The sequence below is a fragment of the Capsicum annuum genome, chromosome 7 (genome assembly GCF_002878395.1).
Source record: "Capsicum annuum cultivar UCD-10X-F1 chromosome 7, UCD10Xv1.1, whole genome shotgun sequence".
In the NCBI taxonomy this organism is placed as follows: Eukaryota; Viridiplantae; Streptophyta; class Magnoliopsida; order Solanales; family Solanaceae; genus Capsicum; species Capsicum annuum.
The window spans coordinates 172,483,809-172,500,070 of NC_061117.1; positions in this window are offsets into that span (position 1 = coordinate 172,483,809).

The following is a 16,262-nucleotide window of genomic DNA, read 5'->3' on the forward strand; positions in this document are numbered from 1 at the left end:
TGGGCAGGTAAGACTGAACTGTACTTTGTCTGAATATCGGGACTGAAATTGTAGAGTGTTATGTACACGAGGTAAGGACTGACTGGGTAACATGAGATAAATGAGTATGGATTCGTGAAAAAAAAAATTTATATTATTTGAGAATGCAATACCAGGCGTATAACATGATTCAGAAATTCTGTAAACTGAGGTACTGATAGCTGAATAATTGATAAATGTACACTATGGTCAAGCAAACCTGAAACTAAACAGAGTTTTTGATCTGATTGCTCGACTAAGACTGGGATTGATACTGACACTATAACTATGACTGTAACTGAGACTTCGATTGATACGATAACTGGGACTTAATACACTATAAGGCATGAGTGCAGAAGTCATGAGTTACATGACCTGAGTTTGGAGTTCATAATTTCACGAAATATAATTCGTACTGCTGAGTGAACTGGAGCTCCTCATACTAGGAACTAGAAATGCATATAACTCTATACAAAGTGGGTGAATATAAGTTATGTTCATGGAGCTGAGATGTAAAGCATGCATAGGTATCGTGATGACTGAAGTACAAGCTTTGAACAGAGGTAAAGATGGCTTAGGCATCATTTCCACCCATTACTTTTCTGCACATACTAATATTACTACTGAAGTCTGGAGGCCTAGTTTCCTGAGATATCATAACCGAACAGTTCCTGTATACCCGTCGGTCTATGATAGACTGACCCACTAGTGTGAAGGCTGAGAAAGGTTTTGTTAATATCTAGTCTGACCTTAAAGTTAACTGCTATACAAGGAGTTACACAAGACAGAGAAACTCCTAGATCTGATGAGACATAATTATATAAATGGGAGGTCTGTAACATACTAGTGACTGCATCAGGGGAACTTTCTCGATCTTATCCGGACTAAGCATTATTTCAAAAACTCAATGAAGTTAAGCACTACTCTATCAAAAACTCTCAAAGGCTAAGCATTGTCCTTGGAAAGTCAAGAGGTTTAAGCACTACCCTCTTTCGAGAAACTGACTAAGGCTAAGCATTGTTCTTGAAAGTTAGTTGGGTGAAACATTACTATTTCTCAAGAAATCATTTGAACTAAGAATTGTTTTGGAAACTCAATGGAGTTAAGCACTACTCTATTAAAAATTCTCAAAGGCTAAGCATTGTCCTTGAAAAGTTAAGTGGTTTAAGCATTACCCTCTTTCGAGAAACTAACTAAGGATAAGCATTATCCTTGAAAGTTAGTTGGGTTAAGCACTACCCTCTCTCGAGAAATCAGCCAAATAAGCATTATTTTGGAGACTCAGTGGAGTTAAGCATTACTCTATCAAAAACTCTCTAAGACTAAGCATTGTCCTTGGAAAGTTAAGTAGGTTAAGAACTACCCTCTTTCGAGAAATTGACTAAGGCTAAGCATTGTATTTGAAAGTTAGTTGGGTTAAGCACTACTCTCTCTCGAGAAATCATCTGAACTAAGCATTGTTTTGGAGACTCGGTGGAGTTAAGCACTACTCTATCAAGAACTTTCTGAGGCTAAGCATTGTTCTTGAAAATTTAAGTGGGTTAAACACTACCCTCTTTCAAGAAACATACTAAGGCTAAGCATTATCCTTAGAAACGGTTAACCACTACCCTCTCTTGAGAAATTTTTTGAGGCTAAGCATTGTCCTCTTGAAGTCGATCGGTTTACTTAAAGACGAATACCGTTTTCTAATACTGAATATGCTAAGCACAACTGTCTCAGTGTTATTAAATCTATTGCTTTATTGGACATGGTGTGGAAAACCTCTTCAAATCTATATGAACAAAGCATTGCTCTCTTATGATAGATACACTCTCTTTTCTCCTTTTATCATTATTATTATAGTTGGTTTCACTACATTGTTCAATCTTCTATACATACATACATCCGTGCTAACTATTTTATCCAGTTGAACTAAAAATGGTAGGACTAACAAGTACAGATTACTCCATCACGAGCAGCCAAATATCTAATCCCACGATTCCACAGTGCATCAAGAAGCTCAAAAGCTAATCCCACAATGAGAAGCCAAACAGCTGATCCCACGATTCCACCATGCATCGAGAAGCTCAAAGTTAATCCCACGATACCACAGATATGTTTTCTTATTTTCACACTCACTCTACGTTTACCAATTATTTATTTATTGCATGTATAATCTTTGTTACTTAGTATAATGTAAAGACGCAGGTAACAGTGAAGAAATAACAAACAGAGATGATTTTGTTTCTTGTTTTCAAAATGTCACCCCATCTATTCATTCATCGCGTGAACAGATCTTGAAACTCACCTACCCTAACACTTTTAAACTTCTCCATACATCATCGTTTCATCCTAATCATTACCGTCTCACTGACCCGCGATACCATTGTTGATGCCCCAATCCTTTATCATTAACATTCTTTAGGAATACCGTCCATTCCTAAATCCAGAACTACAAATGGCCTGATTCTCGTAAAACCAGAGATATGTAGGCGACTTGAAACCGAAGTCTTTGCCATGCTATTTTTTTTAAAACATCTCCTGTCGCTTTATCTCCAACGAATCTTCCTCGATCGGATAAAATTTGCTACTACGTCAACTTTTATTGCTTGACAATTCTTTTATCATTCTCAACCAACGAAGGGGCAGCTGTTGACACCCAATTTTGACCCCCTCCCCCCCAATATTACTTTTAGGTTGCTATTTTATCAAATTTATTTAATTTTAACTATTAATATTTTAAATACATATTAACGTGTCGCATTCATAATTTAGAAAAATGCATAAAATATTTTACTATCTTTTAGTATCATTTTATAATTTTTAAACTAAAATACGACTTTATGTATTTTTATTAATATTTATTAAATTATTTTTTCACGTAATTGTGCACACTTACATTTTTGTAAATACATTGTCTAGTGTTGCATTGTTGTTATTATTATTATTATTATTATTATTATTATTATTATTATTATTATTATTTAAATGACAACCTAATTTGAAATCACCCTGCATAATTTATCGATCTTTTAGCCATTTTCTCTCCAATTTTTCCAATTTATTACAATTCTAGCCAATTGGTATCCAATTAATCCCAATTTTAGCCTGATTGATGACATTTTAATTTCAAATTAATTTTCTTGACCTCTTTTTAAATGGTTTTAATCTCAGCCATTGATCCAAATTGATCCAACGGCTGAGATCAAACCATCCTCCTCTTTTTTTTTTTAAATCATACCCTAACCCTAATTTCCAAAAACCAAAACTAAAGAGCCGATTTTCCTTTCTCTCTCTAGCTCTTCTCTCCTTCTCTCAAAATATCCCACCAAAACTGTCATTGCCACCACCTTTGCCGGCGTCCACCACGACCGCCCATTGATAACGCTCAACTTACACGTCAATTTAGTGCAAGGCGATTATCGTCAATATATTTACCCAACTTTGGAGTTGGGGTTGAATCCACGAGGAATAATGTGAGTGACGATTAAACTAATTTGAAACTATAGCTACAAGTTAAATTCAAACAAATGATACGAAAAGATAAAATAGAGGTTTTTAATGATTGAACAAAAGTTATTAACACTTCAATTCGCCTTAGAACTCAAAGCTTAAACTGCAATATTTCAAATCAATGATATAGAGAAACTAGAGTTGTGATCACTATGATTAGTAATCCTCCATTGAATAATAGTTGTAGTAGTGGATTCTTGTGACTTGTGGGAAACACCAAATTATCAGTACCAATAGCTTATGTAAGTATTTCTCAACCTACCTAGATGTTGAGTTCCCTAATTCTCTTGAACTTAGGAGCCTTCTATTCACACTGATTTTATTTTGAGTTAATTAATCTTGTTACAACATTAATCATTATATGGGAACTTAACCTTCCAAAATCCTCGTTGATAATTCACTACCTTTAGTTTATTTCTCAGTTCGAGCAAAACAACATAAGGTGAGATCTATTGTTTGCAACCAACAAAAAATAATTAATACAAAAGAATTATCAAGATGTTCCCACAATCACTCGAACCTTAGCCAACTATTAAGACAATATAGGAGTAATCATAGATCCCACAACCCTAGTTGTGGGTTTTAGTTCCACATGAAAGAGAAAGAGATAACAATAACTAAATTCATAATTCAAAGTGATTAAACTTACAAAAGATGTAATCAGAAATTGATTCTCTTCCCAAATTCAAAAAGAATATCCCACAACTAAATCAAAGAATTGAAAATTGAAATCCAAGTTTAGAGACCAAATAGAAGTAAAGTAGTCTTTGGAATAAGTTCAAGATGTTAAGCCCTCCCTCAATGAAACCCTAAAAGCTACTATTTATATCTGTAACTTAAGAAAAATTCAAAATTAAAAATTCAAATTTTTCTCCTTAGCTGACGATATGTCTGACGTCTTATTAGAGATCTGATAGCTTGTCAGACCATGTCTTCAGACATGATTCCCATTTCTTGCCTTCTTCTTATGTATAACGACATACCTGATAGCTTATCAGAGTTCTTATAGCTTATCAGAATATGTCGTCAGGCATGCTTCTAATTTTTGCCTTCTTCTTCTGAGTGACGATATGCCTGATGGCTTATTATAGATTTGATAGCTTATCAGGACATGTCGTTAGACTGCTTCTGAGTGACGACATTATTGACAGATTATCAGACACCTGATGGCTTATCAGAGGATGTCATCACACTTCTTCTCCAACTTTCTCACACTATCTAAATCTAACGATGACTCTGATAACTTATCATAAATTTGATGACTTATCAGATAAGTCATCAACTACACTTTCTTGTCCACTTGTTCTAAATTCACCTTTTTGGCTCTTATTGTCTTTAGTTTTATTGCATCTTGAATTTCCTATATTATCAAAGAGAAAAAAATCAAAAATGACAAAAGTTGCTTAATACTTTACAATTTTTTCTAGTTAAAAGCCTCAAATGTGTTAGTATTAGCTCACACATCACACTCCCTCTCCGTTGATTTTTCTCACCGGCCCCTTCTCTCCTATTTTAGGCAACAACAACAGCCAGCAGAGCAGCCTTAGCCGCCACTGCTGCTCAAATCACTCCCCTAAATTCTCTCTTCCATCCCCAGCGAAGACAACCATTGACATTGCTCCAACGTCGCTCCTCAGATCTGCCATGAGCCACCAGCGAATAGTGTCGTTGCTGCCTCCTCTCCATCACCCTTCTTTCTTCGTCATCAACCAAGGAAGACCATATCCAGAAACTGTGAACCAGCAACGCAACCTCCAGACGTGATTCAGCCGCCCCCTTCTCTCGCCAGTCACGTTCTCATCAAAATTGAGGACCAGTGAGGTCCCTTTTGGTAAACCCAATTATTATACGATTTGATCCCTTAATTATTTAATCGTATGTTTGTTTTCTTTGGTTTAATTTTGTATTACCCCGTACTTTTCCTAGCTTAAAATCATCTCAAGAATGTTAGAAGTTTTCTTTGAAAGTTGAATCCACTTTTGTACATGTGGTATTTTTAAGATTTTTAATTTTTGTTATGTGAGAAATTGAATTATCTTTCCAACAATAGCAATTTCATCAAAATCCGACATCGGAGGAGAAAGTTATGACTAAAATATAGAAGGCAGTAAAAACCGCCTAGGTGCGACGGTGAGGCTGACGGACCGTCGGACTAGCATAGGACCGTCGCAAGGGAAACAATGAGTCCACTTTCTGGATGAGGTATGAGGGCAGGTTGATGGACCGTCGAACTTACGACGGACCGTCGCCCAGGCCATCGCTACTTAGGCAGTAATCCCTTTTCTTGGTCCACGTACGATGGTCAAAACGACAGACCATCGCCCTAGAGATGGACCATCACCCTAGTGACGGACCATCGCACGAGCCGTCACAGGTCCTGATTTAGAAAATTAAAGCCATTTTTAAAAGGGTATTTTGGTCATCTACCACCCACCTATATATATACCCACTTATATCCAATTTATGCCATTTGGTTTATTATTACTTCACAACCAATATTAGGGTTTCTCTCTAACATTAATCTCCAAGAACAAAATCCAATCTTCTTCAAGAACTAAGGGATTTCCAATTCTTCAAGTTCTGGAATATCAAGAATCTTAACGCAGGTATGCATACTGTTCATTCATGGACTCCTTTCGTCCATGAAGTCTAAGAATCCCTTTTCCAACTTCAAGTTATGAATTTTCTTTATGATTTCGTGATTGGGCTATTCTTGTTCACGTTGATAAATGAGAAATTAAATTTTACTCCATGTTGGGTGATAATTTCTATGTGGGTTTAATTGTTATAGATATAGATTCATGCAAACCTATGAATAAACCCTTGAATGATAAAATTAGAATATGACCATGATGTTTAATTATTGTAAAATGATGTTTACATGTACCATCCTACAATATGTTTGATTTAATGCCTAAATTAAGGAAAAGTGCCTAACTAGCATGTTGTCATGAAATCCACATGTATGTACAAGCTTATGCCTATTATATATTTGATGAAATGCTTCAGTAAATGCATTATGGTGATTATTATGTATTCAAGCAAGTCATGCTTTGTCAGTTTCCTTCTATCGACTCCTGGAGGTACTTGTACCCGAAATATTAGTTGTGTTCCTAGAGCCATGTCATGTTTTTATGATACTCTCAGTCAAGCTATGATCCTTAGACTTTAGACAGTCTTATGACTCAGAAAATCTCCATGATCTCATGAACTCAGTCAGTTGTTAGATATTAGTAGTATTTTGTCAGTCAACGAAAGTGTGTAACTCAGTCCATGTTTAGTTTCAGAAAATCATGTTCAGTGTCTATCAGATGGGAGTAAAAATTAGCACCGAGCAAACCCAAGGGTGGGAACTCACCTGTTATATGAGGGTGTGATTCTTAGAAGCAATCCTTGCATTCCAGAACTATGTAGCCAGCATAGGTTGAACATCATAGCCTGGTATATGAGGGTAGATGAGGTGGCTTAACCTGCTATATGAGAGTTCCCACCGTTCTCATTACAGTTACCTGTTATATTAGGGTCACTCACATGTTGTCCTTACTAGTGGCATGGTATTGACACCCTTCTAATTATGGCACAAATTAGACCCCAATTCAGCTATAATGAGTTATTTGTGGCATGTCGATTGGATGACTACTTCCTATAGTTTTAGTATCAATATCAGTTAAGAACTCAGATAGTTCTTTAGATTTTAGGACTGCCAAATACAGTCAATTCAGATACAGTATAGAACTTAGCTAGTTCCATCAGATTTAGGACTGTCAGATACAGTCACTCATGTTATCAGTTATATCAGTTATCAGTATGTCATGTTATCAATATTCAGATTCAGTAATCATGTTATCATGGTATCAGTGTCAGTTTTTAGGTCTCATGCATGTACTCTCACACTCATCATAGTCAGTCTATTATTATATTTGTTCATGCATATGAAACCCATGCATTCAGCTTACCTTACATGCATACCAGTACATTTAAAGTACTGACACATTTACGCTATGGTGTCTTATACCATAGGTTTAGAGACACGAGTTCCAAAGCATCAATAGATTCCAGTCTCATCAGTCAGAGTTAGAAGTGAGTCCTTATCTTTTAAGGACACGATCATCATTTTATTAGCTCGTTTATTAGTTTATTAGTTGGAGTTAATTGGGGACATATCCCATCAACTCCTTATTGAGACAGTTATGTTTAGAGGCTTTTCAGACTACAGTATGTTCAAATAGCTTATTTCAGTTTTGTTTTGGGTATTTCATACCCTATCCATATGTTATGATTTATCAGATCTTATGTTATAGTTTTGAACCTTATGGCCTTTCAATTCATGTTTCCACATTATATAGTATGTATGTAGTATGCAGGTACAGATATTAGTCATGTGTTAGCTTGTGGTCCTTCAGGGTCTTGAGCACTGTGTAACGTTCCAGGTACCAGATTCGGGGCGTTACAAATTTGCATGTACTTTTTCTTTTTTGGGTGCAAATTCCCTAAATTAATCCCTTAGGTCTAAAGTTTGTGATATCTGACTTTGAATTTTGATTTGTTTGATTATGTGTTTATCTCTGGATTTGTTACATCTGAAAAGCCCCAAATTTCATTTATTTGAATTAACCCTAATTTCATTGCTCAATTTCTGATTTGTGAAGCCTGATGATACTCTGTCCTAAATGAATTTTGGCGATCCTCAATGATTTTGGGTTGTGTGCTTCTGTCTTTTGAACTTATGATGGTGTTATATGGTAATTTGAACTGATTACTACCTAATTTTAGTTCAATAGTTGATTTTGGAAAAATTGTGATTGCCCCAGTTTCCCTTCTGTTCATGGTAAGCCTATGCTTGTTTATTTATTTCGATTGATAAATTCAAAGAATGATTGATTTTATTTCCTTTCCTCTATGTTGAACAATCTTTTCGTAGCATTGAGACTACTCTATTATTGATAATTATGGTAAACTATGGTTTTATTGGTTTTAATTTAAATAATTAATTTTCTTTTTTTCTCTCTCCTCTTCTCTTGTATTTCATCTAATTCACATATTGATTGATTTTTTTTCCTTCTGTTTGTTTGACTGATTTTACATGACAATCTTTATATTTAAGGAAAATCCCTTTGATTGATGAAAAAAATATCTATATTTCCTTTCATCATGGTTACCATTGTGACCCCCTCCACTATATAAACAATCTCTCTTCTCACTTAATGACTGTGCTTCAATTACAACCATTACCCACTAAAACAAACAAAAAGAACTACTGGCTATTTTAATACAAGACGATTAAATATTTTCAAGAGTTCTTGGGTTTTTGTTCGAAGCTTGCTGAAAATATCTTGCATATTTCACTGTTATAAGGGCTTGACTTTATTATTCTTGTTATTTCTTTTACTACTGCTCACTGGTAAGTTCTAAAGCGCTGCAATATTTTTATTCATTGTGTGTGTTGGTTGTGTCATGCCATGAAAATATAGAAAATCATGTCTATAGGAACTAATTGCGTATGCTATGTGTTGGTATGTTCTAGTATTCCTTTTGTGGTTGCCATGCTATTTCATTGTGTTTTTAACAGGTCTGAAAAACCGAAGAGTCACCGGGATGTTTAGACGGAATACATTATCCCTTATAGCTAGTCGTTTCTTTTTTGTATCATTTGGCTTGTAATATTATTGTAAAGACATTATTTTTGTAATAATAAAATTTAGGGGACTGCTTTGGGGGGCGGGGATTTACGTGCTCTATGAATAGTATAGGTAGGCACAATTTAAGTTTTACATGTCATACATGCTACATGAATCATTTAGGCATGCAAACCTAGAATTTATTAATATATAAATCGCTGAGATAATTAATCTACTTATTAATCCGATTAGAAATCATGCTCTTAGGATTTAAACATTGTATGGAATACTAAAATAGATTTTGACGTGTTAATATGTTAAATAGTAGGCTAAAACAAATTTCAGCATTAGAGCATGCTTCCGCATATTCAAACGATTTTCAGCTTTGTTAGATCATGTTAGTATTAAATTGTTATACATTAAAATAACTATCGGTAGAGTTAATATGGTATACATTAGGTTTAAACTAATTTTCAGCATATTAAAACTACTCTCAGTAAGTTAGTATTGAAATTGCAGCATGTTAATTCTGTTTTCGTGTTAAATGCATTTCACCTCGTTAATATGGAAATTTTAATCGGCAGCATGTTAAAATTAATTTTCAGCATATCACAATCAAATTCTAGCATGTTAAAATGGCATTTCTACATAAAATAATTAATTTCAGCATATTAAAATAGTGTTTCTGTGTAAAACAAGTAAGTTCAGCATGTCTGCACTGCGTTTCTACATAAAATAAGTCAAATTTCTGTATTATTAAAACTGCATTTCTGCATTATTATAACTGTGTTTCTTGATTTCTGCATTATTGAAGTTGTGTTTCTGCATTATTAGAATTACATTTCTACATTACTAAAATTATGTATCTCCATCTCATATTAATTTCAGCACGTTAATAACTTCAGTATGTTAAACATAAAATTTCTACATGTCAATTCATTCTCCTGCATTTAAATGCACCCTTAGAATTTTAATGCATTTTTAATATTTTTGTTAATTCCTTATATTCTCATTAGTTTATAACACTTAATTTGTGAGCACAATTTCTTGACACATTTACCACACTTTTGACACCCTCTTTTAACAACTTGACAACAAATTGTTACACACACAAGTCATAGTAACATTTGGTCACACTAACACTTGTTGAACACTTAGATATCATGCCTATAGATTAATGACACAAAAATAGTTGTTCCTTGTCTTTGCATGTTAATCACATTAATCAACTCTTTAATAACCAAGGGGGCTAGTGTGAGACATTACTTGCTACTTGACGTCCAATGTGTTATGCGTTTTGAGTCCAAGGCAACATAGATTTATTTTGTCTAGACCACAAAACCAATATAGCAAAGTTCAATGCCTTTTGGATGATAGGTGGGAAGATAGGAATTACTAAAGACGCTAGTTTTATCCTTGTCTTAGAACACCTTTAGAGTTAACAATCGGCCTAGGTGGGGTGGGACAGGTAGTCATTCAAAAGTTATGATCTCCAACAGACATTAAAGGTAAGAAATATGACTTGTCTAAGAGTTTGACCAATGGGTCGAATGATGATTAAACTAGTTGGGGTTCTGATCCGAATGAGACCAAAAAAATTTCTTTGTTTGATTTGACGAGTTCTTTTTATTATTTTATTTACTTTACATGCTTATTTATTTAGGGTAGGTAGTTTATTACATAAGCAGTCCCCTTTTATTATAAATTATGTCATTTTTTTCTCCTCGCTTGTCTTATTATATATTTTTACTGATTTTATCACTTAGATAATCAACAATTAGAAATAACAAATAATAAGATGTGTTTGTGTATTAATTAGTTCATCACTTAGTTAACAATTTAGTTAAAATAAGAGACCTTTATTTGATCACGTAGAATCCCCATGTAAAATACGAATCCAGCTGGGAACTACCTTTGTGGACCTCGAAAGGTGCCTAACACCTTACTTTCTAGGTAATTTGAACCCTTACCCGAATTTTTGGTAAACTAACATAAAATAACAAAAGTAGGTTTGTAGTAGCCTAGACCAGTTCCTTAACGCACCTTAATTCATTAGGTGGTGATTTTTCACACTCTCCTTAAAAAATCCCAAAATGAGTGGTCACATCGAATCCTGCTTTCCGCGAGGAAAATGGGGCGCGACAGTAACATATTCTTACGGCTCTTAGTGATCCATACGTACTGAGAGTAAGTCAAGTCACTAAGTTTCTGATTTGATGAAGAATCATCCTAACAACCCATCACCACACCTAACGACCCGTACCACCAAGTTGTAACCATAATAGAAACCCAACCATTTGAAATACCTAGGATTTGAACCACTAGAAAATTTCCTCATTTGAAGTCTCTGGACTAGGTACGACTAAGGGTACCAATCGTACCCTTTGTATACGAGTTGGTGACCCTCTCTTGTACCCTAGGCAACATGGTGGGGGTTACTTATGGTCTTAGGCATGATTTAGCCTCCCCTCAATCGTACCTTAGGGTACGAGTCATACACCACTTAGCCGTATGAAGGGTTTTCTTAAAGTTGAGTGGACCGTTTTTGGTACGAGTCAAGGGTATGGTTTAGGGTGCAAGATGTACACTTTGGATATGAGTCTAGGTAGTATGATTGTACCTTGGGAAATATGTGAGTCCTAGGTAAAGCCTAAGGTACAAGTTAGAGTACCACTCGTACCCTAGGGTATGGTTTACTTAAGTGAGTCGCACCCTCATACAGGCTTATTTTCTAACTCTTAACTAAGGGACCTATGGTCATTTCCTACCCTCAAAAATCCTAGTCCCCTTACTATATAAGTATGTGTGGCCTCCTAAAATACATTTTAAGTGGATCAAATATCTTAAACTCTCTCTCAAGCACAATTTGGAAGAATTGAAGGTTAGGGTTCCAAGGGTGTTTTTCTAGAGGCAAAGTGAAGTCAAGTTATTTTGATGAATTGAGTTGTATAAGGCAGGCGACTCTTTCCCTTGTTTTTAACTCAAATACCATGTGTTTTAGACATGGATTGTGACTTATAAATAAATGTTTTAAAATTAAATGATAAGGATTTTGTTGCCTAATGATGAATAATGTTAGTTCTTGCTTGGACTTGTGTTTATACATGTTAGTGGTGATGATTTTCATATGTGGGTGTTTATTGTTTATGGTCTAATAAAGGGGTATTGATTAACCCTAATATTGATGAATTTTATTATGAATTTGGCCTTGATAATGGTATGAACACAAGGTGTTTGTACAAATATCTAAATAAAATGTCTAGTCATGTATTGATAATATTTGAGCTAGGGCAATGGACCAATAAGTGTGAGTGGTTGGTTAATGCTATTGTAAAGGCATTATTAAGATATTTATTGTGTTAATTGATAACCTAGTTAGTATGATGTCTAAAAAAGGTTAAAATCCCTAGACATGAAATTGAATTGTGTTTGAGCTAATGTGTGGTATAAGATTTCTAATGAGGAATAAATAGTTTGTAAAGGTCTTGAAGACCATATCATTGAATTGAAGAATGAATTGAATTAAGTCATTATCCTATTGATGTGTTTGGTTTATAGATGGGTTGAAGTCCCTAAGTGTGGTATTGAATAGATGTTGGTGTATAGACAAAGGGTTAAATTTTCAATGTCAACTAATAATGGTCACGATAGATTGAGGTTAAAGTCCCTTGCCTAATGATATGGATTAAGGTTAGAGTCCCTTTCCTAATGAAATTGCTTGTGGTTTAAGTCCCTTACTTAAAGATATATCTCGAGGTTAAAGTACCTCGTCGAATGAAATGACTTAGGGTTAAACTCCTCTATTAATATGGCTTGTGATTAGAGTCCCTTTCCCAATGAAATGGCTTGAGGTTAGAGTCTCTTTCCAGATGAAATGGCTTATGGTTAAAGTCCCTTGCCTAACGGATATATATGTGTGATTAAAGTCCCTTGCCTAACAGATGTGTATTTAGGGTTAAAGTTCCTTGTCTAACTAATGTGTATATATAGTTAAAGTCCCCCACCTAATCAGAGAGGTTTAAATTTATAAGTGTAGAAGGTTGGAGTCATCCACCACATTGCATATGAATAAGTACATTGTGAATATTTGCTAAGTCTTGTTTCCTTGTGACACATCATGCACATGTTATGTATATATATCTACATATATGATTAAGTATATGAATGCGGTTGAATGTGATGTAATGACTTGGCTTTAAATAATGATGTTATTTTATCCTTATCCTTGGGTTACATGCTAGCACTCCAACATCTAACCATCTCCGAATACTATGTCCCCACGCGACATAGGGTCCAGAGCATCTTCTTCTCTTCCTACATCGTGACAGGTGTTCAAGCAGTTCATGTGATTAACATTGAAGTGGTGAGCTTTCATAATTCAGAAGTCATTCATTTCATGGTCTTAGCTTTATGTTATAGACTTGACTTAGTTTTGATTTTGGCTATTGTCGAGGGAATGTCTTGACATATATGTTTATAGACATCAAATTTGTATAGAGGCATCGTGGATGACTGTGGACTTGGGTATGTTGGATAGTGTGTTGATATTTATGAAATGACTAGACACTATTAATTTTTTATCATTAGTTTTGTTTCCACTATCTATTATATGGTCAGAGTTCGTCTGAATCTTATGTATTCATGTGATGATTAGGTTGGGTTAACGGGGCGACCTTCGGTTTATGTAGGCATGAGGTACCTATATGATATGTCCCAGTTTCGGGTCGTGTCAAGTTGGTATCAGAGTCTAGGTACATGGTCAGATGGGTATTGTAACGCCCTGAATTTTGAACCTCGAACATTATACGGTGCTTATGATCCTGAAGGACCACAAGTTAACCCTTTTCTGGTACCTGTAATTGAGCACTGCATAATATACTGTAAAAATGCAAAAAACAACTGGCAGAAACTTTCCATAAGGTTTAAAAACTAAAATACAACTGAATAAAGTAGCAAAAATACTAAAGCAACTGTCTGAACATCTAGTCTGAAAGCCTCTAAATTGTCTGAATAAGGAGTTTATGGGACAAACCCCCAACTAATTCCGTCTACTAAAATACTGAATCTAATGCAATATTGAAATAAGGAACATCCTCGAATGATGAGGACTCACTGCTAAGTCTACTCCTGTTGGATGAGTCTGAACAACTAAAGATGCTTTACAGCTTGTGCTTCTAAACCTATGGTATAAGACACCATAGCGCAAGAGAAAAGTATGCGTCAATACTTTGAATGTACTGGTACACTAGATGAGGTAAGGCTAAATGCAAGGGTTTATATGCATGAACAATAATGACTAAATAATCTGAGTATATTAAATGAGGATACGTGTATGAATGCATAAACAATAACTGAAATCATAGTGACACTGAATACTGAGATTCAATTGCTGCTTTACTAACATCTGAGCTTACTAATACTGGAATATTGAACAACTGAATCTACTAATGTTGGTAACCGAGTACTGAGGTTGACATCAGTTCTATCTTGTGGGTGATCTCTGAATCTAATAATAATAAGAATGATAAACTGAATCTGAGATTAGTCTTATCTAGCGGGTGATCTCCGAATCTATTTATACTGATACTGATTAGCTATATTTGAGATCAATCCTATTTAATGGGTGATCTCTGAATATACAGATAATAAAGATGATTTAACTTAGTTTGAGATCAGTCCTATCTAGCGGGTGATCTCTAGATCCATTGAATATACTAATGGTTGACTGTATCTAACAGTCTTGAATCTGTTCTACCGAGCTGAGATTTTTTTACTGAGATTGATTTTGAAATTGAGACTGTAGGAAGTAGTTATATAATTGACATGCCCTGAATCGTAACTTGTGGGGTCCAACCTGTAACCCCAGCTGGAATGGAATCAGTACCGTGCCATGGGTAAAGACAACTCCTATGGAGTCAGTCCTATCTAATGGGTCATCCCTGAGATCAGTCATATCTAACGGGTGATCCCTGAGTATGCCAGTCTTATCTAACGGGTGACATCTCGTCCCTATGCTAGCTACATAGTTCTGGAACTTGGGGATTACTTCTAGGGATCTTAGTCCTATCTAACGGGTGAGCCCCCATCCCTAGGTTTGCACGATGCTGAATCCTACTCCCAACTGAAAGACACTGAACTAATTCTTTTTCTTAAACTGTACTAGACTGAGCTAAATTTGTTATTGATCATGTTACTTGACTAATATACTTGAGTTCACTTGGTTCCGAAGACTGATGGAATACTACTGGGCTTTGTTATCTGACTAAATGCTACTAAGTTCTGAATTGAATACTTGAATACTACTAATATCTAAGCTGAGTACTGAACTAAAGTTGGAATACTAACGATACTGAGATTACTGAGATTTTCTAAGTTCTATTGAGTTCTGTAACTAACTGAGAGTACTATTGATCATGGCATGACTGAGATTACCTTGAGACTAACACTGGCTCTAGACAAGCAGCTAATTTGTCAGGTACAAATACCCCCAGGACTCGATAACATAAATAATAAAAGATAGGGAAACTTATACATAACATGACAATAGGCTATCATCCACGATACAATCAATGTGATACCTCATCAATCACTTGAAGATCATAAACATATAGATATATAGGGAATGCATACTAATATCTCACAACTCATCCAACAATGTCTTGCATCAAACACTTAACATACATTAAAGTGTACATAGTTGGGGATTTCATGCTAAGATGTCACAATTTATTCACTAAGACTTTTCAACAAACACTTGTCATGCATAGACTTATACAGTATTTAGGATTTCTTGTCAACATGCCATAATGACTCTAATTCCCTCACATAGCATTTTATCAAATATATGGGGAGAATGCTTTGGTTATTCAATAATTTCTAAACCTAATTATCATGGATACATCAATCAACATGCAAATTGAAGATGGTATATCATGAATGTCACACAATTCATCACATACTAGAATCAAGTCTTGAAACTTGTAGTCTAAATCATGAATTAATCTCAACAATACATAATCATGAACTTCAATTCATATAAATCTTGAAAGCTCATAAATACACAAACTTAAAATTTTTGAAAAGGATTCTTGAATTTCTTGGGTAGAAGGAACCCAAGAATCAACATCTAAC